The 8,186-nt window shown below is 45.1% G+C and overlaps 1 pseudogene; it reads right to left on the bottom strand.

Annotated features, from left to right (window-relative positions):
• Positions 1-466: 466 nt before the first annotated feature.
• Positions 467-2,612, bottom strand: LOC123406097 (annotated as a pseudogene).
• Positions 2,613-8,186: the final 5,574 nt, after the last annotated feature.

Raw genomic sequence — 8,186 nt, 5'->3', positions numbered from 1 at the left:
GTAAATATAGATAATGAGGTATGAGGCTTGATTTTGAATTATACTGTAAGCAATTATGTATGCAATACTATAAAAAATAATGTCAGGACACATACCTGAATATATTACACACCTAACCTTGTACCACAATAACAATATACATACATGAAATTGTCCATGATCATGCTCCTTGTATTCTATCTGCCAGAATTAAATTGAGAACAAGAAATCATTCATAAATATGCACAGGAATCTGGAAGACAGTTGAGTAGTATGAAATTTGTAAGCAAACATGTATATGTGCAAACCTATGATAATCAAACTAATGTGCAACCTCTCCTCTCAAATTCTCAACAGAACACAGACAAGAGAAGTGAGCACATGGGATATATAGAGAGAGATAAGTTACACAACCAGATGCTAATCTATCTCTACAACAACTATGGCGCCGAGCTTGGATAATCTTCAGAGGTGCAGACTTGGCAACCTAAGCAAGAGTTCCTCTGTATTTCTTTTCCTTCCTTTGGTGTGGAGCTGTCCACTCCTGGTACTTGTGCAAACTACCAGTGAAATCGGTGAACAGCGCGTCGACTCCGATCTCTCTCACCCAGTACTCATACTCAGCATAAGGGTCTTGATGGAAGTTGAAGTGCAAGAATGAATTCTCATTTCTGAATGTGTATGGATGCACCTACAACGCCACCATGATTCAGCATGGTACTGTCATCTAAGACCTGTCATACGTATATATGTACATGTATAACAGCGAGAAATCTGTTGCTCACCTGAAGATTCAGAGCGTGTGCCCGTGCCACAAGATCGGTTGCAGGGCCTAGATGGTTATTGTTTGGGGGGATAATTCTATCCTTCCATGGCCCAATCCCAATTACATACTTCCTTATGAACGCGAGATAACCGTTCGAAGTTATCTCATAGTATGACTGCAGGTTAGAAATGGTCTTTGAAAACTATTTGTTTTCCGGTGATGAACTTGGTAGAGAGAAAAAGTAGTGCTTACTGCTGATCTTACATGGTTGGTATCTTCAGTTGGAACTGTGGTGGGGTATATCAGAAGAAGTTTTGGAGCATTTGTCATGTTTGAGATGTAAATTAGTGAAGTTGGAGCAAAGGATTGGATGAATAGCGGCTTCTTAAGCCAATCTTTAGACATGTATTCGCCTTTGTAGCCATACTTGAGAAGCGTCTCGACAAACTTGTCCTCAAACTTCTTGCCACGTGACCACTTGACCTCCATGTTTATTTCGTAATCATATTGTGAAAAAGGTCAAGAAATCGGTAGATATTAAAGTTGGTTCATTTTTATAAGTACACAAAGTGTCTTGGGGAGTTGGTCAGGTTGAAATCACCTACATGCTGGTTGATGAAAATAGGATTCTTGATCTCTCGGTATATTCCGACCACCCTGTCAGCATGAAAGTGCAATCAAAATAAATTCATCAAATGTAAGAATATTGTACTTCCTTGCAATATAGTAGGAGAACATTATTATTAGTTGCAAGAGCAAAAGGATTACATATTTATACAGACATTTAAATAGCAAATAATACAGATCAAGGCATCCTAATTACACTGTATTTTATTTCATTAGTGATGAGATGTCAATAGTATTTTACAAAGAGAATGCAATATGAAAAAGCGAGCGAGAGAGAGAGAAGACAAAAGATATACAATTATACTATTGATCCCTGAAATTGTAGTGCTGTTTCACCCTCAGTGATTTCAGTTCTCTTAAAGTAAAATCCACTGGAAGCAAGAAGAACTCCAAAAGTCAAAGTAGATTCATAGCCAAAAATGTCAGAAATAGCAAGTGCAAGAAAAGAAGCTCGAGACATGGTGTCGCATACCGATAAACCATCCCGTCAACTTTACTCCCTAGACATCATAGGTTCTCTTCCTGCCAGTAAACTCAGTACGGTTCGCGATGTCCGTCGTGGTATCCAGGATTACATCATGGGAACATATCATATGTCCGTCCTTTGATGCAAGTATATCAATCTCTATGAAGTCTGCACCTTCCTTGATAGCCCTCTGCCATAAACAATGCATATGTATATTCAGGTTTTCATTAAGATATTAGATTTCAGTCTTAAGAGAATCTCCATCAGTATAATAACATGCTAATAATCTGGACATGACATGATCTTCGGGATATTGCTTCAACATACACCTCCCTTCATTACGGCTGGGCATGTGAATGTGCTGTCCTAACTCCTAAAATTATATTATAGTCTTGTTGGGCACTGTGGACTATTAGGTTCGGTACTTAATACAGAGTTGACGTGGCATCAAAATATATCAATCTGGATCCGATACAGGAGTACATAACTGGTTACCAAATATGCCACAGCTGTCTCTTCGGGTATTTCGCCATTGGAACCCATGTGGGCAATGTTGTAAGGTCTGGATGTCTGTAGTGGCTGCTTCTTGTGGTTTACATCCAGCTGACCGTGGTGACGGGTAGCTGGGTTAGCATCGGATCCTCCAAGGAATATGAGCATAAGGACAATTACAGATGTGTGCCCTGTCAGAGAATGCATTCAGTTTACAGGATCTTGAAACTAAGTAGTAGTACTACTCAAGAGTCTGACGAACCAATTTGATACACAATCCATCTTTGCCATATGAAGTTGCACTATTCCAAATTCAAATGAAGTCGAGCTTTTGTGGGGGAAAACATACATCAAATCCATGCATTATTATTCAGAAGAAAGAGAGAGTGAGGGGGAAGCCATAGTTATTATTCAGAAGAAAGAGAGAGTGACAGGGCGGTTCGCGGGCTCATGTAGCTGCGGCTTCCTGTTTCTAAGAAGGCACCATTAGCGGAAGATCCACAGGAAGAAGAAGGGGGTCGTACTGGAATGGGTAGTGGGTTTCTTCTCCTTACCCTTCGGCCGCGAGGAGGTTGACGATGTTGGCGATGTCGCCCAGGGCGTGGTGGGTGTTCTTGGGGTCGGGCTTGCCGGCCATGGCCGCCTTTTGCTTGCCCATGGTGGGGACACCACCACCACCACGTAAGGTTGCACGACAGAAACAAGAAGAAATCAGATCCGTCGCTCGGAGGTGGATAAAATCAAACCACATCAAATCGTCATCACAGTCTAGCAGCAATCAAGGTAGACCAAAAACGAGGATTGGAAGTTTGAAGCACAATTAATCTTAACAATAAATCGGTCGGGACAAACAAAAACGCATCAAGAATTCCTCCCAGCGAGTCCCCATCAATCAGCCGATGGAGGCGTAGATCTCACCCGACCCACATACCGTGGCGGCGGAGGCGAGTGCGACGACCAAGGGCCCCGCGACAGCCGCCAGGTCGCGCAGCGCCAGGTCCGGAGCGGCCTCCGCAAGCTCGGCGAGGCGGGGGGCGCGAGAGGGCCGGCCCGCGGCCTGGCGGCCACGGCGCGCGCGAGGTGGCGGAGGGAATGGCGCGGGCGCGGGCGGGCGAGCGGGGAGGGCGCAGCGAGGAAGGAGGCGACGGCGGCCATTTGGGAGTCGTGGGAGAGCAGAGCAGCGGTAGCCGCGGGATCTGACGTGGGGAGGTAGGTCGTGGAGGGGTAGAGAACGCGCGGTTCTTTTCTTCGTGCGCTCGGTTGTGGGACGTGGGTTTCTTATCGCCTCACGCAAGGTTGAACCATCACGATGACGGCACATCCTGCTTTAATAGTAGAGATTACTCCACACATCAACCGCTATCCAGCATGCATCTAGTGTATTGAGTTCATGACGAACAGAGTAACGCCTTAAGCAAGATGACATGATGTAGAGGGATAAACTCAAACCAATGATGAAAACCCCATCTTTTTACCTTGATGGCAACAACATGATGCGTGCCTCGCTACCCCTTCTGTCACTGGGTGAGGTTACCGCACGGTATGAACCCTAAACCAAGCACTTCTCCCATTGCAAGAATCATAGATAAAGTTGGCCAAACAAAACCCACAACTCGAAGAGAGTTACAAGGATATGAAATCATGCATATAAGAGATCATAAGAAACTCAAATAAGATTCACAAATAATCTGATCATAAATCCACAATTCACCGAATCTTGACAAACACACCGCAAAGAAGATTACATTGGATAGATTCCCATGAAGATCATGGAGAACTTTGTATTGAAGATCCAAGAGAGAGAAGAAGCCATCTAGCTACTAGCTATGGACCCGAAGGTCTATGGTGAACTACTCACGCATCATCGGAGAGGTCCTGGTGTTGATGAAGAAGCCCTCCATATCCGAATCCCCCTCCGGCAGGGCACTAGAACGTGCCGCAGATGGGATCTTGCGGAGACAGAAGCTTGCGGCGGCGGAAAAGTATTTTCGTGGATCTCTCTCGCAGTTTTGGAATTTTTCTGAATTTATAAGCGGAAGAGGTAGGGCAGACGTGCCACAGGGAGCCCACAAGCCTGCTAGGCGCGGTCCCCCGGCCGCGCCTAGGGGGCTTGTGGGGTCCCCTCCTGGCCCCTGCCTTGGTTCTCAAGTCTAGCGTGTATCTTCTATTCCGTAAAAAATCTTTTTGGAAGTTTTATTCCGTTTGGACACCGTTTAAAATCCTCCTCTAAAAAGGGTCAAAAACACGGAAAAATAGGAACTGGCACTTGGCACAGAGTTAATAAGTTAGTCCCAAAAAAGATATAAAAGGCATACGAAACATCCAAAGTTTGACAAGATAATAGCATGGAACCATCAAAAACTATAGATACGTTGGAGACGTATCAACTACATCTTCACCTTCCACTTTGGGTCCAACGAGGGGCGAGAAGTATATACATCACCTTGTCATCACGTGGGCAGCACGCATCAACCCCATTGGCTGGCCGACGGGTCCCAGAGCCACATGGGACCTTGCAGCCTGCGGGGCCCTCAAGCGACAAGACTAAACCGTAGTGGCCCCCTATTTGAAATATGCCCTAGAGGCAATGATAAATAGTTATTATTATATTGCCTGTTTAAAGATAATCGTTTATTATCCATGCTATAATTGTATTGAATGAAAACATAGATACATGTGTGGATACATAGACAAAACAATGTCCCTAGCAAGCCTCTAGTTGGCTAGCCAGTTGATCAAGGATTGTCAAGGTTTTCTGGCTATGTGCAAGTGTTGTCACTTGATAACTGTATCACATCACTAGGAGAATCATGTGATGGACTAGACCCAAACTATGAACGTAGCATATTGATCGTGTCGTTTTATTGCTATAGTTTTCAGCGTGTCAAGTATTTGTTCCTATGACCATGAGATCATATAACTCACTAGCACCGGAGGAATACCTTGTGTGCATCAAACATCACAACGTAACTGGGTGACTATAAAGGTGCTCTATAGGTATCTCCGAAGGTGTCCGTTGAGTTAGTATGGATCAAGACTGGGATTTGTCACTCCGTGTGACGGAGAGGTATCTCAGGGCCCACTCGGTAATACAACATCACACACAAGCCTTGCAAGCAATGTGACTAAGTGTAAGTCACGGGATCTTGTATTACGGAACGAGTAAAGAGACTTGCCGGTAACGAGATTGAAATAGGTATGCGGATACCGACGATTGAATCTCGGGCAAGTAACATACCGATAGACAAAGGGAATGACATACAGGATTATATGAATCCTTGACACTGAGGTTCAACTGATAAGATCTTTGGAGAATATGTAGGATCCAATATGGGCATATAGGCCCCGCTATTGGATATTGACTGAGGAGTGCCTCGGGGCATGTCTACATAGTTCTCAAACCCGCACGGTCTGCACACTTAAGGTTCGATGATGTTTTAGTATAGTTGAGTTATATGTGTGGTTACCGAATGTTGTTCGGAGTCCCAGATGAGATCACGGACGTCACGAGGGTTTCCGGAATGGTCCAGAGACGAAGATTGATATATAGGATGACTTCATTTGGTTACCGGAAGGTTTTCGGGCATTACCGGGATTGTACTGGGAGTGACGAATGGGTTCTGGATGTTCACCGGGAGGGGGGCAACCCACCCGAGGGAAGCCCAATGGCCTTAGGGGTGGCGCACCAGCCCTTAGTGGGCTGGTGGGACAGCCCAAGAGGGCCTATGCGCCATAAGAAGAAAACCAAAGAAAAAAAGGGGAGGTGGGAAGGAAGAGAAGGACTCCACTTTCCAATCCTAATTGGAGTAGGACTCCTCGTTCTCCCTAGCCGGCGCACCCTTGAGGGCTTGGCCCTCAAGGCAAGCCTCCTCCCCCTCCCTCCTATATATAGTGGTGGTTTAGGCCTGATTTTAGACAACTTTTGCCACGTGCAACTCAGATCTAGACACCATAGTTTTACCTCTAGATCGTATTTCTGCGGAGATCGGGCGGAGCCCTGCAGGAGTAGATCCTCACCACCACCGAAGCACCGTCATGCTGCCGTGAACTCATCTACTTCTCCGTCTTGCTTGCTGGATCAAGAAGGCCAAGTTCGTCGTCGAGCTGTACGTGTGCTGAACACGGAGGTGCCGTCCGTTCGGCACTAGATCGGAGCGGATCGTGGGACGGATCGCGGGACGGTTCGCGGGGCGGATCGAGGGACGTGAGGACGTTCCACTACATCAACTGCGTTTCTTAACGCTTCCTGCTGTGCGATCTACAAGGGTACGTAGATCCAAATCTCCTCTCATAGATGGACATCACCATGATAGGTCTTCGTGTGATTAGGATTTTTTTGTTTCCCATGCAACGTTCCCCAACAGTGGCATCATGAGCTAGGTTCATGCGTAGATGTTATCTCGAGTAGAACACAAAGGGTTTTTGTGGACGGTGATGTTCGATTTGCTGCCCTCCTTAGTCCTTTCTCGATTCAGCGGTATTGTTGGTTTGAAGCGGCCCAGACCGACATTATTCGTACGCTTATGAAAGACTGGTTTCATCGATTGACATGCAACCTCGTTGCATAAAGATGACTAGCTGGTGTCGGTTTCCCCAACTTTAGTTGAATTGTATTGACCGAGGCGGTCCTTGGATAGGTTAAATAGAAATTTGCACATCTCCGTTGTGGTTTTTGCGTAAGGAAGATGCGATCATACTAGATACCCATAGCAGCCATGTAAAACATGCAACAACAAATTAGAGGACGTCTAACTTGTTTTTGCAGGGTATGCTTGTGATATGATATGGCCAATGACGTGATGTGATATATTGGATGTATGAGATGATCATGTTGTAATAGTTAATATCGACTTGCGCGTCGATGGTACGACAATCGACAGGAGCCATAGGGTTGTCTTTAAACTAACATTTGTGTTTGCAGATGCGTTTACTATATTGCTAGGACGTAGCTTTAGTAGTAATAGCATAAGTAGCACGACAACCCTGATGGTGACACGTTGATGGAGATCATGATGATGGAGATCATGGTGTGGCGCCAGTGACAAGAAGATCGTGCCGGTGCTTTGGTGATGGAGATCAAGAAGCACAAGATGATGGCCATATCATGTCACTTATGAATTGCATGTGATGTTAATCCTTTTATGCACCTTATTTTGCTTAGAACGACGGTAGAATTATAAGGTGATATCTCACTAAAATTTCAAGACGAAATTGTGTTCTCCCCGACTGTGCACCATTGCTATAGTTTGTCGTTTCGAGACACCACGTGATGATCGGGTGTGATAGACTCAACGTTCACATACAACGGGTGCAAAACAGTTGCAAACGCGGAACACTCGGGTTAAGCTTGATGAGCCTAACATGTGCAGACATGGCCTCGGAACACATGAGACCGAAAGGTCGAGCATGAGTCGTATAGTTGATATGATTAGCATAGAGATGCTTACCACTGAATCTATTCTCAGCTCACGTGATGATCGGACTTGAGTTAGTGAAATTGGATCATGTACCACTCAAATGACTAGAGAAATGTACTTTTTGAGTGGGAGTTTAGCAAGTAATTTGATCAGTTAAACTCTAATTATCTTGAACATAGTCCAAGTCCACTTTGAAATATTTGTGTTGTAGATCAATGGCTCACGCGACAGTCACCCTGAATTTTAATACAATCCTAGAGAAAGCTAAGTTGAAATATGATGGAAGCAACTTTGTAGACTGGGCTTGTAATCTTAAGTTGCTCCTGCAAGCTGGGAAGAAGGATTATGTCCTTAATGCTGCGCTAGGAGATGAACCACCCACTAGAGCTGACCAAGATGTTAAGAACGCTTGGTTAACACATAAGGAGGACTACTCAGT

The sequence above is a fragment of the Hordeum vulgare genome, chromosome 6H, assembly GCF_904849725.1.
Source record: "Hordeum vulgare subsp. vulgare chromosome 6H, MorexV3_pseudomolecules_assembly, whole genome shotgun sequence".
NCBI lineage: Eukaryota > Viridiplantae > Streptophyta > Magnoliopsida > Poales > Poaceae > Hordeum > Hordeum vulgare.
Note: the sequence above shows the minus strand (reverse complement) of the source record. Positions and strands in the feature narration are given on the sequence as shown.